Genomic DNA, 16,706 nt, shown 5'->3' with positions numbered 1-16,706 from the left:
TGGTCATATTGGGCTCAAAATAAGCTTTTCCTTTAAAGAAAGACCATTATTTTACGTCTACAACTCAGAATTTGGGACCCAGTTAAGAGGAGACTGACAACATAAAAGCTCCCTGGAGTATGTGTGATGAGTGTCGGGTCCAAAAGAAACTCAACAAATGGCTAACTGTGGTGTCCATTAGCATACGGAAAGGAAGCAGGCCTCCAGGCTCACCTGTGGGTCCTCTCAGCTCTTCTCAGTTCACCCCCTACCCTAAACCTCTCCAGCCTACATGCTTCCCTTCCCTCCCCTCCCCTCCCCTCCCCTCCCCTCCCCTTCCCTTCCCTCCCCTCCCCTCCCCTCCCCTCCCCTCCCCTCCCCTCCCCTCCCGTCCCCTCCCCTCCCCTTCCCTTCCCTTCCCTTCCCTTCCCCCAGCCTCTCATTTTTATAAATTCCTGACGTTTTGGCCCGTGCTCTCTTGGTTCTCTTTGCCCTCTTGGTTCTCAACCCTCTCTAGGTCCACTTGTTGCTTCTGTCCCTCTGTCATCTTGTCCCACCCCCCTCCCTGTTTCCCCTCTCTCACTCCCTCCCCCTCCTCTCAGGGCCGATTCAATCAGATAGCCATGTTCAGGCTACTACTTTCTCTCCCTGATCTAGACTCTTCCAGATGCCTCTGGCTGTTCTCTCCCTTGCACCTACAATAAAAACCTCCTCAACCATACCTTGGAGTGTCGCTGCCCTCATTTCATTCAATGAGTACTGTGAACTGCTATAGGATAGTTTTCAGTAAAAGTGTATTCAAGGGCTGGGCATTGTAGCTCAGTTGGTAGAGTAGTTGGCCCTGAGTTTGTTTTCTGTATTTTATTTTATTTTTTTATCTAAGAAATTTTTTAATTCATTTTACAAGGCCCAGAGTTTGAACCCCACCACCATATAAACCAAGCCTGGTGGCCTACACCTATGATCCTAATTGCTTGGGCTGTAGAAGCTGGAAGATTAGAAGTTCAAGGTCAGAGTGGGCATTGGTGTTGCAAACCTTTTTCCCCGGCACTGGAGAGACAGAGGCAAGAGAAGTGACTGCAAGGTCAGCCTGGTCTACATAAGAAGCTCTAGAATAGCCAGGGCTACATGCAGAGACTCTGTCAAAAAAAAAAAAAAAATCATATCAGGGTATCCTCTGCTGTACATGGAGTTTGAGACCAGCCTGAGCCACCTGAGACTTTACCTAAAAAAAAGAGAAAAGGGTCAGGAGGTCAGGAGGGATGGATCAAGAGTTAAAAACAAGCACTGACTGCTCTTCCAGAAGACCCAAGTCCAGTTCCCAGCACCCACATGGCAGCCTACAACCTTCTGTGATTCCAGTTCCCAGGGTCTCTGACACCCTGTTCTGACCTCTGTGGGCACCAGGAACACACACTTGGTGCACATACATACATGCAGACAAAACACCCATACACATAAAATAATGAAGACATAAACCAAGGCACTCTCAAATACATTGGAGGAAACATTGGGGAATTCCGTGGTCAGATTGGCTAAATAATCTTTATTGCTAATTGGTGTAAGAGAACCTGAAAGGGTTAAACTCTCCCACTTTCACAACTGAATTTAGATTCCAGTTCTGTGAAAAGGACAAACAGTGTCTTTTCCACTTATCTACAAGGTCCTCACATTCAGGGTCAAGAGAGAGAACAAACAGAGGGTCTAAGTCAGCCTCTCAGTATCTCAAGGACAAACCCAGCAGCCCCCTCTGAGTGCAGATGTGTTCAAAAGTGATAAGACTCTGCTAATTAGAAATATACTAGTGTAGCTGCTGCTTGCTTATCCAATTATGCAGCTGACCCTGAAACTCCCCTTAGCTGTGCTAAAAGGAGTCTGCAGGTCCCTCTGGGGTCGTGGCCCTTTTGTACAGGTAACTGACCCCACATGCGTGCTGGTATAATAAACGCTCTTTGTTTTTATATGCTGTTTGAGGCTGGGGTCTTCCTTCAGTGTTTCCTCGAACCCTACAGACCCAACCCACTGTGGTGATACCATCCCTAGGCAAATGGGTCTGGACTGTTTAAGAAAGTTGGCTGACCAGAGAGAGGAAGCTTGTAAGTAGCCTTTCTCCACGATCTCTGATCCTTATTTCCTGCCTCCAGGTTCCTCCCTCTAGCTCCTTTCCTAAATTGTAACCTGTAAACTGAAATAAACCCTTTCATCCTCAAGTAGCTTTTGGTCATGGCATTTATCACAGCAACAAATCTATCTGTGGACAACAGGTGACAGCAAAGAAGAAAATCTCTGCTTTAGATCTGATGCTATCAGATGACAGCCTTAGCCTTCCCATTGGTGGGAGCGAAGAAGCCAGAGGCCTGGTAAGTGACTCACAGGATGTAAGGTCAGACACACAGGTGAGCAAGGAATGAATGACTATTAAAGGAGCTAAGGATAGCCCAAGGAAAACTGTAATTAGGCTCTGGACTTGCAACATTCCAGTCTCCACAATCACTGAAGTTCTAATCACTTAATTAGCTGTTCAAGAGGTTTCGTGTGCCTGCGGTGGTGGTGCATGCCTGTAATCCCAGCACTCAGGAGGCAGAGGCAGGCGGATCTCTGTGAGTTCGAGGCCAGCCTGGTCTACAGAGCTAGTTCAGGACAAGCTCCAAAGCTACACAGAAACCCTGTCTTGGGAAAGAAAAAAAAAAAAAAAAAAGAGGTTCCGTGTAAGATGTCATCCTCTCCAGGAGCTTCCATTCACAGGTGCCCCAGAGGACCAAGTATCACATTTTGTGCAGACAGGAGCCAAATATTAATTTCCCCTCATTGTTCGGAAGACTCGTTTTTAGGATCTGGTGGAGATGAAGCTGAGAAGCAGGCAGGAAAGTATTTTCAGGAGAGAGGATGGCTGGTAAAGCTAGGAGAAACTCCTAGACCACAAAATAGCACCCAAGTCTGCTATGACCTGGGCTTGATTAACATATATTTTTTCTCTGTATTTGACTAGCAGGAGTGATATGCCTAAGATCATAATAATTAAAAATACTAGACCAGTGGTTCGCAATATGTGGGCTGCAACCCCTTTGGGTGCCACATCTCAGATATTTACACCACGATTCATAACAGTAGCAACAAAATAATTTTATGGTTAGGGGCCATCACAACATGGGGGACTGTATTAAAGGATCACTGAATTAAGGTTAAGAGCCACTGGTTTAACCCAACAAGTGAAGTTACCAGACAAGAGAAATGGGTAATTTAACCAACCAAAATTATATTAAAAAAAAACAAACTAGATTGACTGTATGTTTGGCCATATATTTGTGGGTGTGTGCATTTATTTGTACTCTATGAATTTTTTTTTTTTACGTTTGGGATATTCAAACTAATCTATTAACCTTTTAATTTCAGGGTAGATTTACTTGTGGCCAATTTGATTTCATATCTATGTCCTCATGTGAAGTACCTAGTTCAAATTACTAGGAAAGATTGACCTTTGATAACTAGGTTATTACTGATAGAGTAGAATTGAGGCTAATAGGGGCAGTACAAGCTCTTAACCACCAAGCCATCTCTTCAGTCCACAATCTAAGTTTGATTTCCTGAATCCACATGGTAGAAGCAGATAAGTTTATAGAAATAACTCTACCTCCAGGTGTGTGCTGTGGAACACAAATATGTGTGCAAGTGTGTGAGATCGTGTGCACTCACATACATGTGCTTGTGCACATACACTCACGTTTTTCTTTTCTTTCTTTCTTTTTTTTTTTTTTTTTGTTTGTTTGTTTTGTTTTTTGAGATGGAGTTTCTCTGTGTAACAGTCCTGGCTATTCTGGAACTCGCTTTGTAAAACAGACTGGCCTTGAACTCAAATATTCACCTGCCTCCCTCTCTCAAGTGCTGGGATTAAAGGCATATGTCCCCACTGCCCAGTCTCATGTAATTTTTTTTTTTAATAATTCCAGCACTTGAGAGGCAGAGGTAGGCAGATCTCTCTGAGGTCAAGGCCAGGCTGATCTACAGAGTGAGTTCCAGGACAGCCAGGGTATACAGAGAAACCCTGTCTGGCAAACAAATAAAGTATTCATGTAGCTAGGTGTGGCCTTTGGGAGGCTGAGGCAGAGAAATCCTCAGGTTCAAGACCAGCCTGGGCTACATAGTAAATTCTAAATCATCATGGGATGAGACCCTATCACTAAAACACAAAATGACAACAAAAATAAACAACAACAGGAGGAAAACGGGTCTCAGCAAAATCCTGCACCTCCAGCTGCCTCCCTTTTGTCTAATCTGTAGGTTCCATTTCACATTTTATGGCAGGGTAATTTTGATACTCCCCCCCCCATCCTTTTCCTATCTCTATCTTTTACTTACATGATATATCTGTCATCACAGACAGAGGAAGGGGAGCCTAAATTGATTATAAAGGAGCAGACTGTAATATTCTGACCCACCCCTTGAAATCCTGCCCATTGGCACAAACAAACAAAACACGGGTACAAGAAGGGTTTCTCCGTATACCACCCCTAACTGTCCTGGAACTCTCTTTGTGAACCACACTGGCCTCAAACTCACAGGGCATGCACCGCCACCCCCTGCTCTTTTTTGCTTTTTGAGACAGGCTCTTACCTTTTAGTCCTCACTTGCCTGGAACTTATCATGTAGACTAGATGTGCTTTGAATTTACTCGAATCCTCCCAAGTCTGCCTTCCCAGTGCTGGGATTACAGGCTTGAGCCACCCTGCCCAGCTCAACACTAGTAATTTTTCTTTTCCTTCCTTCTTCTTCTTTATTTATTTGTTGTTGTTGTTGTTTTGTTTTTGGAGACAGGGTTTCTCTGTGTAGTTTTTGGTGCCTATCCTGGATCTCGCTCTGTAGACCAGGCTGGCCTTGAACAGAGATCCACCTGGCTCTACCTCCCTGGCCACCGCTGCCCAGCCTATCCTAAGCTTTTAATGTAGTTTTGCATGTGGTATTGAACATCCTCAGACCAAGTGGATCGGTGCTTTTAGTAGTCTCTCCTAAATCCTTATTATTCCAAGGCTTTCTCCAAACGAACATTCTTAGGTCACTTGTAACAACCATCCAGCTATAACTCTCAATAAAATGTGTTGTTTTATGGGTTGAACCTTGACCAGGTTGAAAGGTTAGCACTTCTGTGGTATGTGACAACCAGCCCTAACCTGATGGCACTGTGTTACTACATGCCCAGGAAGAAACCACTCTATCCCAGTCATTAATGACCCTTCTTTCTAGTTTCCCTGAGTGGTCTGAAAATTTATATAGGACTACCCTGTGCTGGCTAAGGGACTTAACCCAGGCAACCCCTAATAGCTGTTGATCTTTGTCCTGAAATGCCTGTGAGATCCTAGTGGCCTGCAAGTGTTGGCCATGTGAGATAAGAAAAATGGCATTACAGTTACCCTTGTGAAGTAATTAACCACTGTGCTCTGGCTTTTGTAAACCCGCTATGGCTCTGGGTCTGGGATGAGATGGTCTCTTTATCTCTGACAAACAACTGAGGGAGTGGAGCCTTTTCTCCTCCAGCTGTGGATTCCACAGAGCACGAGATAACCGTGATGCCCACCTCTGGGGTCCACCTCTATAAACCCTTCCTTTAGCCCCTCTGACACTACAAGCTCCGGATTTGGCTCTAAGGCTGTTGTCCTGCTAGAAGTAAGAATTCATTTAATTTGAATTCAAGTTGAGTCTAAGTCTTTGGTTTTTCCCAGTGCATTCAAAAGCCACAACACTTCTAAAGGGAACACATCACCACACCCTGGAGTTCAACAGTTCCAGGAAACAGCAGCATTTTTTCTTTTATTTTTTTTATTTTTCTTTTTATTTATTTTTTGTTTTGTTTTGTTTTTTTTGCACAGGGTTTCCTTGTGTAGCCCTGGCTGAACTGGAACTTGCTTTGTAGACCAGGCTGTCCTCCAACTCAGAGATCTGCCTGCCTCTGCCTCCTGAGTGCTGGGACTAAAGGCTTGCACAACCATGCTAGGCCTCAACTGCATTTTTAAAAAATGGAAGATGCTATGGCCAGAACCTATAGTCTTGTGCACCAGAGGCAAGCAGTTTACCTGAGCTCCACCACAGGCCTGAAATGTTCTCTTAAAAGGTTGCTTATCATAATTTTCTTCTAGACTTTTTTTTTTTTTTTTTTTTTTTTTGTAAGACAGGGTCTCTTTATGTAACCCTGGTTGTCCTACAACTCTGCTTACACTAACCTGGCCTCATGATTATGCTGGCCTCTGCCCACCAAGTGCTAGGATTAAAGGTATGGGACATTTTATACATCCTCTTCTGGAATTTTTTTTTCCCCGAGACAGTGTTTCTCTGTGTAGCTTTGTGCCTTTCCTGGATCTCACTCTGTAGCCCAGGCTGGCATCGAACTCACAGAGATCCTCCTGGCTCTGCCTCCCGAGTGCTGGGATTACAGGTGTGCACCACCACCACCTGGCTCTTCTAGATTTTTTTTTTTTTTTTTTTTGAGCTGAGGATCTAACTCAGGGCCTTGTGCTTGCTAGGCGAGCACTCTACCACTGAGCTAAATCCCCAACCCTCTTCTGGATTTTTATATACACACCTATCCAAGTCAATTTGCTAAGAATCCCTAAACCTTTCTAGATGCCCCTCAAATTCTTAAGTAGTCCTCCTGTTATGAATTATTACTCGGCAGGGGGTGGGTGTCCAGCTGGTTTCTGGCCCTAAACACATGCATGTCTCCTCTAGTTGGCATAAGGAGGCAGAGCAGGTCTTTGAGACCATCTAATTTCCCACCTCAATCTCCTCTACAATGTGGGGCTCATTACTACCCAAAGCAGTTTCTCCCAAATGTGCATGTCCATCACCAGAACTAGGTCATTTTTCCTTCCAAATGTCGTTTGAAGGGACAGTGGTTAACGGAGGGACACTTGGTTAAAGACTACATAAAGCCAGACATAGTGGTGCATGCTTGCAATCACACCAGGGAGGGTGAGGCTTGTCACAAACAAGCAAACCCTGTGTGTGTGTGTCCTTCCCCATTTTACTACTCCATCTCCTGAATCTCCTCCTTGTGAGATGGAAAGACTTATTCCGGAATAACCAAAGGGACAGCCAGGGCTGTGCAGTGAGATCCTGTCTTCAAACAAAAACAAACGCCAGCAAGGTGGTGGTGCACGCCTTTAGTCCCAGCACTGGGAGGCAGAGCCAGGAAGATCTGTGTGAGTTCGAGGCCAGCCTGGGCTACAGAGTGAGTTCCAGAAAAAAAGCTCCAAAGCTACACAGAGAAACCCTGTCTCAAAGAAACAAAACAAAACAAAACAACCCCCCCCCCCCAAAACAGACAAAACAACAACAAAACAAAACAAACAGGGTTGGGGATTTAGCTCAGTGGTAGAGCGCTGGCCTAGCAAGCACAAGGCCCTGGGTTCGGTCCTCAGCTCAAAAAACAAAAACAAAACAAACAAACAAAAAGAATCCTCCAGCACAATTAACGTTTATTGTGAAGACTGCCTATCTAGGGACACTATTCCTTTTATGTAGAGATGTTCAAATAATAATTTTAAAATAGCAACGAATCATACTTACATTCTAAGGTATATAACCTTTGAATACAGCATTTTTTCTTTCCCAGCTGTAACCTGCAATTTTCTAGGAGTCTCACAAAAATTTTATTTGAGTAAAAGGTGTGTCCTAACCACCTTGTGCAACTCTTATGACCCATGTCTTTACCTAATCAGATTGCAAGTCTTGGGAGCCACCCTATCTCACTTATCAAAACAAAACAAAAAGATTCCCTAGCAGCCCTTGGAAGATGTAACTCAGAAACCACTAAAATTGTTTGTACAGTTATAGTTCAGTCACCTGTGTGATGACTTTTGCTGGGGAGCCCACATCCACACTTACCCTTCAGGTGCCTCTCTGTCTACTAACCCCCATGCTTAAATGGATGTTAAAAATCTCTTCTCGATAGGCAGTGCTGGCAATCACCTTTAGTCCTAGCACTCCGGTGTTTGAGGCCAGCCTGGTCTGCAGAGGGAGATCCAGGACAACCAGGGCTACACAGAGAAACCCTGTCTCAAAAAACCAAACAAACAAACACCAAAAAACCCCCAAAACACAAGCAACAACAATAACAACAATAGGGGTTGGGGATTTAGCTCAGTGGTAGAGCGCTTGCCTAGCAAGCGCAAGGCCCTGGGTTCAGTTCTCAGCTCTGGAAAAACAAAACAAAACAAAACAAAAAACCAATGACAACAACAACAAAAACCTTTTTTTTTTTTTTTTTTTTTTTTTTTTAGAGCTCAGGACCGAACCCAGGGCCTTGTGCTTGCTAGGCCAAAAAAACAAAAAACAAAAAACAAAACCCTCTTTTTAATGGGTTAATTTAAGATATAAGAATTAGATAGAAAACAAGAAGCCAGCAATGGTCATAGAGTTTATAAGTAATCTTAAGCCTCTGTGTGATTATTTTATAAAAGGCTGTGGGACTGTGGGTGAGAGATTTGTCCCGACCTTGGGCCAGGTGGGACACAGACAAACTTCCGACTACAAATGGCACCAAAACATGGGGCAGGAGTTTCCACCTAAAACCTAAGAAAGCTTTAAAGAAAAAAAAAAAGATTCTAAAACGGAACTAAAAACAGCTTCCTAGTTGTGTCTCTCAGGCAAGCCAGGAGCTACACTATGGCAGGTTCGCAGCGATGTGTGGGCTTGAGTGTAGCATGGTGGATTTCCACCAAAGTACACAATTGCATCTCCAAGCTGCACAGTGTACTGCATCATGACAGATTTAGCTTTTGCTAGTACAGGGGGGAAAAGAGAGGTTTCTGGGCTATATGCTGCTGGATGGAAGGAAACATAGACCCATTGCTTTCCTGTAGTCCATGGCGAGTCTGGTTCCCAGAGCTGGTGGTAAATGTAATTCTGCCGTGTTGGGAAGCTGAGGTGGGCAGAGCCAGCAGCAGAAGCTGCCATTTCAGTCCTAGTAATGCTGCAGTTTAAAGCAAGAGATTCACAATAAGGCAGATTCAGATTAAATAAACCTCTAAATGGTTTACGGTGTGTGTAAAAATGTACGTAGGCTTGGAAGAGAGAGGAAAAGGAATATAGACACTTATATAAAGGAATAGTTTTTAAAAATAAAGTCTTTAAAGAGACAATAAAGGTAGTATAAAAAAATAAGCCACATACGTTAACAGCTTAGATGCAAGATTGTAAAGCATCAGAAACGAACTTTTGCCCTCCAGAGTTCTCCCATTGTGCTGTGAGCCTGTATTTAAGACCTCCTCCCTCCTTCAATAAACAGCATTTGGCATTCAAAAAAAAAAAGGGGGGGGGGGAGAAATTGAAGAGAGTGATGTTCTAAACAAGGAGATGGTGTCATGAGCCTATGAGGATGCTGGACTAAAGTCTATCAAATTGTGCAAACAGGAAAATTGTATACTATGTGAATTATCTGTCAATAGAGATCTTATTAAAAAAAATAAAAAAGATGGGGCTGGAGAGATAGCTCAGAGGTTAAGAGCACTGACTGCTCTTCCAGAGGTCCTGAGTTCAATTCCCAGCACCCACATGGTGGCTCACAACCACCTGTGATGAGATCTGGTGCCTTCTTCTGGCCTGTCAGAACACTGTATACATAATAAATAAATCAATCTTTAAAAAAAATAAAAAATAAAAAAATTAATTACTTTTTTTGTTTATTGTGAATACAGTGTTCTGCCTGCATGTGTACCTGCATGCCAGAAGAGGGCACCAGATCTCGTTATAGATGGTTGTGAGCCACCATGTGGTTGCTGGGAATTGAACTCAAGACCTCTGGAAGAGCAGCCAGTGCTCTTAACCTCTGAGCTATCTCTCCAGCCCCTCACTTTTTTTTTTTTTGGAGCTGAGGATCGAACCCAGGACCTTGCGCTTGCTAGGCAAGCACTCTACCACTGAGCTAAATCCCCAACCCTCAAATTCTTAAGTATTGGCTTTTGCTTCATGTGGTCCCACTAGCAGATAGCCTTACGCTTCAAAGGACAAAGAGACCAACATTTCACAATTGGGAACTCTTGGTCACAGCACATCTGGATTGTCTCCATCTTGCCTGTGTGGCAGGTGATAGTGCAGAGACAAAAAAGCTTGCAAGCGACCAAAGCACCGTGCATCTTGGGGGCATAGATGAAGACTTCAGATTCTCTGGACAAAGAGTTTCAGGCGTCTCTACCAAAACATTTGGACAGCCACACTGCCTCTGTTATGTTTTTCTCTATAATGAAGCCAGCTCAAATGGATCCACAAGATGTCTTTTGGGGCTGTATTGTTTAATCAAGAGCCAGAGGGTCTGTGAGTCCTCAACACGTTCTCCAAATTTCACTTTTATTAAAAAGGCTCTGTGGGGGGGGGGGCACATAAAGATGGATATTACACAGAGAATCTGGATTGTTTTGTCTTTGATATTTTTAACTGCAGAAAGACATTTGATTGTAAAGGCTGCTAAATTAAGCCAATATATATATTTTAAAGGTATCATGACTTCAAAATTTGGATCTAAGGATATGTTGCTTTAGAAAGGAGGCTCTGCTTTTGTTTCCACAGGAAGCAAGAGGCTATGGATTTGTTCCAGATTAAGATGCATCAAGTTTGACCATCCAAGACCCCCTGAAAGGTCTCCAATGACACCGTGGCCCAGACGATCCAACATCCAAAATCATCTTTAAGGCAGCTGGCTCAGAGAATGCAGCCTCACAGACTACTTCAGTCAGGACTTAACAATAATCCTTAATTTTCTCAGGATTCCCATAAGACTGCCAGTGCTCTTATCCAGCAGGAAGTAGTATGAGAAGCTATGCTCAAATTCCCAAAATATTGTTTTTTAAATGTTTATTTATTTATTTATTTTTGGTTTTTCGAGACAGGGTTTCTCTGTAGCTTTGGAGCCTGTCCTGGACTAGCTCTGTAGACCAGGCTGGCCTCAAACTCACAGAGATTCACCTGCGCAGCTCTGTCTCCCCAGTGCTGGGTGTGTGCCACCACTGCCCGGCCTAAATGTTTATTTTTATGTAAAGAGGGTTGATTATAAATACAAGCTCTTTCTAAAGAAAAAAAAGGGATAGTATAGATATGATAGGATGAAAGGGTAGATTAATGAATCTACTTTTAAAGAACAACAATTTGTTTGAAATGTTTTACATTGCTATGGATTTTAGTTTATTGATACAAATTTACAGTCAATTTTGTTATACTATATATATATTCCTATTCTTGTTTAAGGTATTATGTTTGTGCACCTCATTTGAAATTATAGTGGATAATTAAGAAATACAGATTAATAATTAGTCTTCTATGATAGTCAAACTTATAGTCATGTTAAGTTTTCTAGGTATACATAGATATAATTCAATTAGGTAGGTAATCCTCAAACACTTCAAAGACCTACAGAATATAGTGTTTAAAGTGTTTTAAAAACATAGACTTTCTTGGACAACGAGACATGTCTGCTCCAGGCAGCACTGATTTACTTCAGAGAGAAAGATGGGCATTGAAGACACTCCATGTGGAGTTTATCTTCTTTTTGGCAAAAATAGCCATTTGGGCAAGAAACTGTTCTTGCCTGGACTGTTTGACAAAATGTTATATTGACTGGACATGCAGGACCCATAGGAAGGTGACAACTGAGTTTTGTAAGACGAGATGGTCCTTTAGAGTCCTGCTTCACAAAAGAAACTGCTAGACATTCTATAGAACACAGAGAAGTGACTGAAAGACTGTAGGACTATAGGCTAAAGGATGGATGCCCCAAGTTGGGGATTTAGCTCAGTGGTAGAGCACTTGCCTAGCAAGCACAAGGCCCTGGGTTCGATCCTCAGCTAAAAAAAAAAAAAAAAAAGAAAGAAAGAATGGATGCCCCAACATTGCAGAAGAACTTTGGGTAATTGTCCAGGTAGCCAGCTGTCTTTGTCACTTTAGAATTTTGGAGGTTGCTTACAATGCTCTTCCTGTTTACTTAGGTAATATTATACCCTTCTGGGGTCTTTGATGTAGTTGAAGACTAGATAGTTATAATTTTTCTTGGTTAGGATAAAAGATAAATTAGATAATAAAACTTTAGACTCACAAATATAGGATAGATAGAATATTTTCTTTAATTTTGCCAAATACAAATAGACTAGATATTGTGACTATAATTCTTTTTTTTTTTTGAACTTTTTTTTCTCAAAGATCTTTATTGACAGATAATTCACATAGTATACAATTTTCCTGTTTGCACAATTTGATAGACTTTAGTCCAGCATCCTCATAGGCCCATGACACCGTCACCACTTCCTTTTATAGAACATCGCTGCTATCTTCAATTTCTTTCTCCCCGCCCCCTTTTTTTTTTTGAATGCTGAATGCTGTTTATTGAAGGAGGGAAGTCTTAAATACTGGCTTTCAGCACAATGGGAGAACCCTGGAGGGCAGAAGTTTGCTTCTGATGTTTTTTTTTTGTTGTTGTTGTTGTTGTTGTTTTGAGCTGAGGATCGAGCTCTACCACTGAGTTAAATCCCCAACCCCGCTTCTGATGTTTTACAATCTTGCATCTAAGCTGTTAACGCCCAATATGCTGGATACACAGACAAGGAGCTTCCCTTAAGCATTCAGGAGGGTGGGATCTTGCAGGGAATTAGCATAGGGAGGATACCAAGGTGACTGTAATTCTTATTGGCTCCTGAAATTCTTTTCTGTGAAATCAAAAACTCCTGGTTTTACCTAAGTAGAGGTCTCTGAGAAGAAGTCTTCCGGCTGCTGCAGAAGACAGCCTTCAACTGCATCTTTGGCTTTTGCCTCTGTTGACACTATACATACGTAGCTGGAAGTTTTCCTGTATCTCACCTGGCCCTGAGGTCCCACAGCTGCTTATAAAATAATCACTCAGAGGCTTATATTAATTACAAACTGTATAGCCAATGGCTTAAGTTTCTCTCTAGCTAGCTCTATCATCGTAAATTAACCCATTTCTATTAATCTATGTTTTGCCACATAGTTGTGGTGTTACCAGTCTGCTGGCATGTTGCTCCTTGGGCATTGGGCTGGTGTCTCCCACCTCTGCTTTCTTCTCTCTGTATATCTGCTTGGATTTCCCACCTGCTTCTAAGATGCCTTTCTATAGGCCAATGCAGCTTTATTTACCAACCAATCAGAGCAACACATTCACAGCATACAAAAAGACATCCCATAGCGTAAGTATGTATTTATACATGCGTAGGCCTGTATACACAGACGTCTGTGATCTATCACTCTTCTTTACACAGGGTAGCATTCCAAACACATGGTGCTGTACATTCAACTTGCTCATCTGGTAAGTATTTGCTAAGCTTTTACCATGTGCTGGGCATTGTTCCCAGCAATAAGACAGTAAACACTGAGGAACAGTGTGCTTGTCCTTGAAGGAGTGTATGCTGATCTCACACTAGCCCAGGCAGTAGTGGAACTCCCTCTGCAGCCTAAGCTTGTCCTGCACTCTCAGCGATCCTTCTACCCTAGCCTCCGAAGTGTTGGGAATACAGGTGTGAGCCACCATACCTAGTTGACTCTCTTATTTCTTTTTATGGCCGCACCTATTTTATAGATGTACCACCATTTATTTATTTGCTTGTTCAATATCCTAGCGATGTACATTTAGTCTCAACTCTTGCTTTTAAAAACAAAAAACAAACCAAAAACCAAAACCAAAACAAAACAAAAAACAATGAATTTTGTGGCAGCCAGCTCTAACATGATGGCACTGTGTTATTGCTTGCCAAGAAGAAACCATTCTATCCTAGTCATTAATGTCCCCTTTTCCGGTTTCCCTGGGTGGTCTGAAAATTTATACAGGACTCCCCTGTGGTGGCTAAGGGACTTAACCCAGTACCAGGCACCCCCTAACAGCTGTTGATCTTTGTCCTGAAATGCCTGTGAGAACCTAGTGCCTGCAGGTGTTGGCCATGTGAGATCAGAAAAAATGGTGTTACTGTGTGTATAATGGGGATGAGAAACAACTGAATGGAGTGAAGGAATTTTATCATCCAGCTGAGGATTCCACAGAGCATGAGGTAACTGTGATGCCCACTTCTGGGGTCCAGCTTTATAAACCCTTTAGCCCGCTCTGTCACTATAGGATCCTGATTTGGCTCCAAGGCTGTTTGTTGTCCTTCTGCGAGCAGTAAGAATAAATTCGTTTACTCTGAGTTCGGATTGTGTCTAAGTCTTTGGTTTTTCCCAGTGGATTGGAACTCCACAAACAGGAGCATCTTCTGTGCTTAGGGTCCTGATAACTGCAGGACTTTTTCAGGAAGTGTAATTGCTGATTACAAGCTATTTATTTCCCATGCTGAAATTAATTCTGACCAAATTCTCATTCCCCAAAGCCAATTTTATTCATTATTTGCCACATCTCTTCCTTCCGGAGATTATAACAGAGAATTGTCACTCCACATCAATCTTCTACTCTTTTTTTCCAGTCAAGGGGCTGGGCTTGTAGCTCGGTGGTAGAGCACTTGCCAAGCAAGCAAGCAAGCAAGCCCTAGGTTCCACTTCTTCCACCACCAAAAAGTTGGGAGGTAGAGACAGAGTTCAAGATCATTTTCAGGTACATACTGAGTTGAAGGCTAGCCTGGGATACATGAACTCTTGTCTCAAAAAAGAAAAAAGAAAGCAAAGTAAGAAAGGAAAGGAAGAAAAAAATTGAAACCCCAAACCAAATAACCAAAGACAACTCAAAAAGAAAAAAAATTTCATTTATTACCAACCTAGCAACCTTGGGCCATAGGGCCCCTCTACTTATGGTCGCCTTTCGCGTGCCAAAGATGAACAGAGACATAAGCAGCACCGAGGTACAATCCCTCCCTTAGAGCCTCGCTGTTCCCCAGGTCCATCTTCCCTCTCTGGGGTGCTAAGCCCCCAGCCTGGGGACAGCTCTCCTTCCTCCACCCACTCCTCGCTGTTGCCTAGCGCGTCCTCCTTCCGTACCCCACCCACCGCGTCCCTTCCCGGCCGCCGTAGCGCGAGCGACGCGGGAGTTCGGCAGCCGCGTCGCCTAGGCAACGGCTCGGCGGCGGGCAGCGGGCGCCAGGCGGCCCCGGGGAGGCGCTCGCGCCGGCGGCCGGGGCTCCGCGAGGGCGACGAGGCGGCAGGTAAGTGGCGGCCAGAGCGGGCGGGCGCGGCTCGGAGAGGAGCGGTCCGCCAGGCGACCGGCGAGGGACGGGCCGCGGGGACGCCGGGCAAGGACGGAGGGCTGGACTTGGTCCCCTGGGCCCGGGAGCGGACGCCTGCGACGCCCTCTGACCCCGGCCGGGTTCGGGTGGGTGCGCTTTCGGCTTTTATTCTGACGCACATCTTGAGGCTCATTGGAAAGTTTTCTTTTTAAATTACAATTCTTTTTAAAAGCTCCTTTTCTATGAAGGTTGGTCGTCGAGTAACTAGGAACTGAACAGGACGTATGCGTGTGCCGCTCTTCGGGGGACCGTCGAGATTGGACTTATTTCTATGTCAGTTTTCTCACCTGCACAACGGGGTTATGCTGGTAACACCTGTCTTATAAGATGGTCACAAAGTGTGTTTATATGTAAAATCCTCGATACGTGGGAGCTTGCCTTGATGCTCTTTCTACGAGGAACATCATTGAGGATTTATTGAGAACCAGGGCCCGGGCTGATCGCCAGCGGCTAAAAAAAAAAAAAAAAAAAAAAAAAAAAAAAAAAAAAAGTGAATGAGACATTTTGTCCTTAGGGAACTCCACTCCTGTCCGAAGGAAACAGACCTATGAACAGGAATTTGGTGTAATTTGAACCATTGTTTTGCGCGTACAGGAAACTGAAAGCAGAGAGGGCAGTTGTAGACCTTAAGCGTGGTGGTCCCAGGAAGATTACACAGGAAGGTTACTTCCAAAAGGAGATAGGAAGCTTGCCGGTGTGTTGGCCAGGAGACGAGGCTGGTGACATGCCCAGTGTTAGGAAGACAGAGCCCTGAGGAGATAGCCTGACTTGTAGAGACTATCTCAAGAATTTCAGGCCGGAAGAGAATCTGAAAGGTAGAAATAGTCTCTACTTGATGTTTGAGAGATAAGACTCTGCTCTTCCTGACAGACTTTTTTTGGGGGGGGGGTTGGTAAAGAAAGTTAGGATTTTATTTTGGGGGCCTTCAGGAGATTGCTTGTTTTATACAGGGTCTTATGGCCTTCAGGCTGGCCTTGATACTGTTTTGTAGCTGAGGCTAGCCTTGAACTCCTAATCCTTGTGTCTCCACCTCCTGAGTTCTAGGATACAGGTGTGAGCTGGCAGAGTATTCTAATCAGTAGGTTAGTGTGCTTTATCTCTCACCCTCTGTGGTCTCATCACTCTTATTTTTGTTTGATTTTTTGAGACAGGGTCTCACTGTATAGTTCTGGCTGTCCTGGAACTCACTGTGTAGACCAGGCTGTCCTCGAACTCAGAAATCTGCCTGCCTCTGCCTCCTGAGTGCTGGGATTAAAGGTGTGTGCCAGGCAGTCTCATTGCTCTTATTTTTCCCTTTGTAGCCATTTATTTATGATGATTCAAAAACCAGATACAGCATATTGTCATAGACCTTTTTCATTATTAATATTAAATACCCAAGGCTGGGTAGCTTTTCTGAACATGGCCTTTTTACAGCAAAGTCCTGAGATGGCTCAGAGTGTTGCTATTACAAGATAGGGGGTTTGAGGACTCTCCCTTCTGTGCTGTTGGAGGTCGAAGAGACAAACCTTGCCCATCTGAAGCAGGAGTTCT

General features: G+C 43.7%; 1 protein-coding gene across 2 annotated transcripts in view; it reads left to right on the top strand.

Annotated features, from left to right (window-relative positions):
* Positions 1 to 14,977: 14,977 nt before the first annotated feature.
* The window catches only part of Pkig (cAMP-dependent protein kinase inhibitor gamma), a 74,629-nt gene continuing 72,900 nt past the window's right edge, over positions 14,978 to 16,706 (top strand). Inside the window, exon 1 of one of the 2 annotated variants that reach the window (XM_036185407.1) lies at positions 14,978 to 15,092. The gene's annotated coding sequence lies outside the window, so the exon portion shown is untranslated. Of the gene's footprint in view, positions 15,093 to 15,130; positions 15,260 to 16,706 lie in introns of those variants that run through there. The other variant, XM_036185408.1, reaches the window with a different exon arrangement.

Source organism: Onychomys torridus, chromosome 4 (genome assembly GCF_903995425.1).
Source record: "Onychomys torridus chromosome 4, mOncTor1.1, whole genome shotgun sequence".
In the NCBI taxonomy this organism is placed as follows: domain Eukaryota; kingdom Metazoa; phylum Chordata; class Mammalia; order Rodentia; family Cricetidae; genus Onychomys; species Onychomys torridus.
This window is presented reverse-complemented; position numbering and strand designations above follow the sequence as displayed.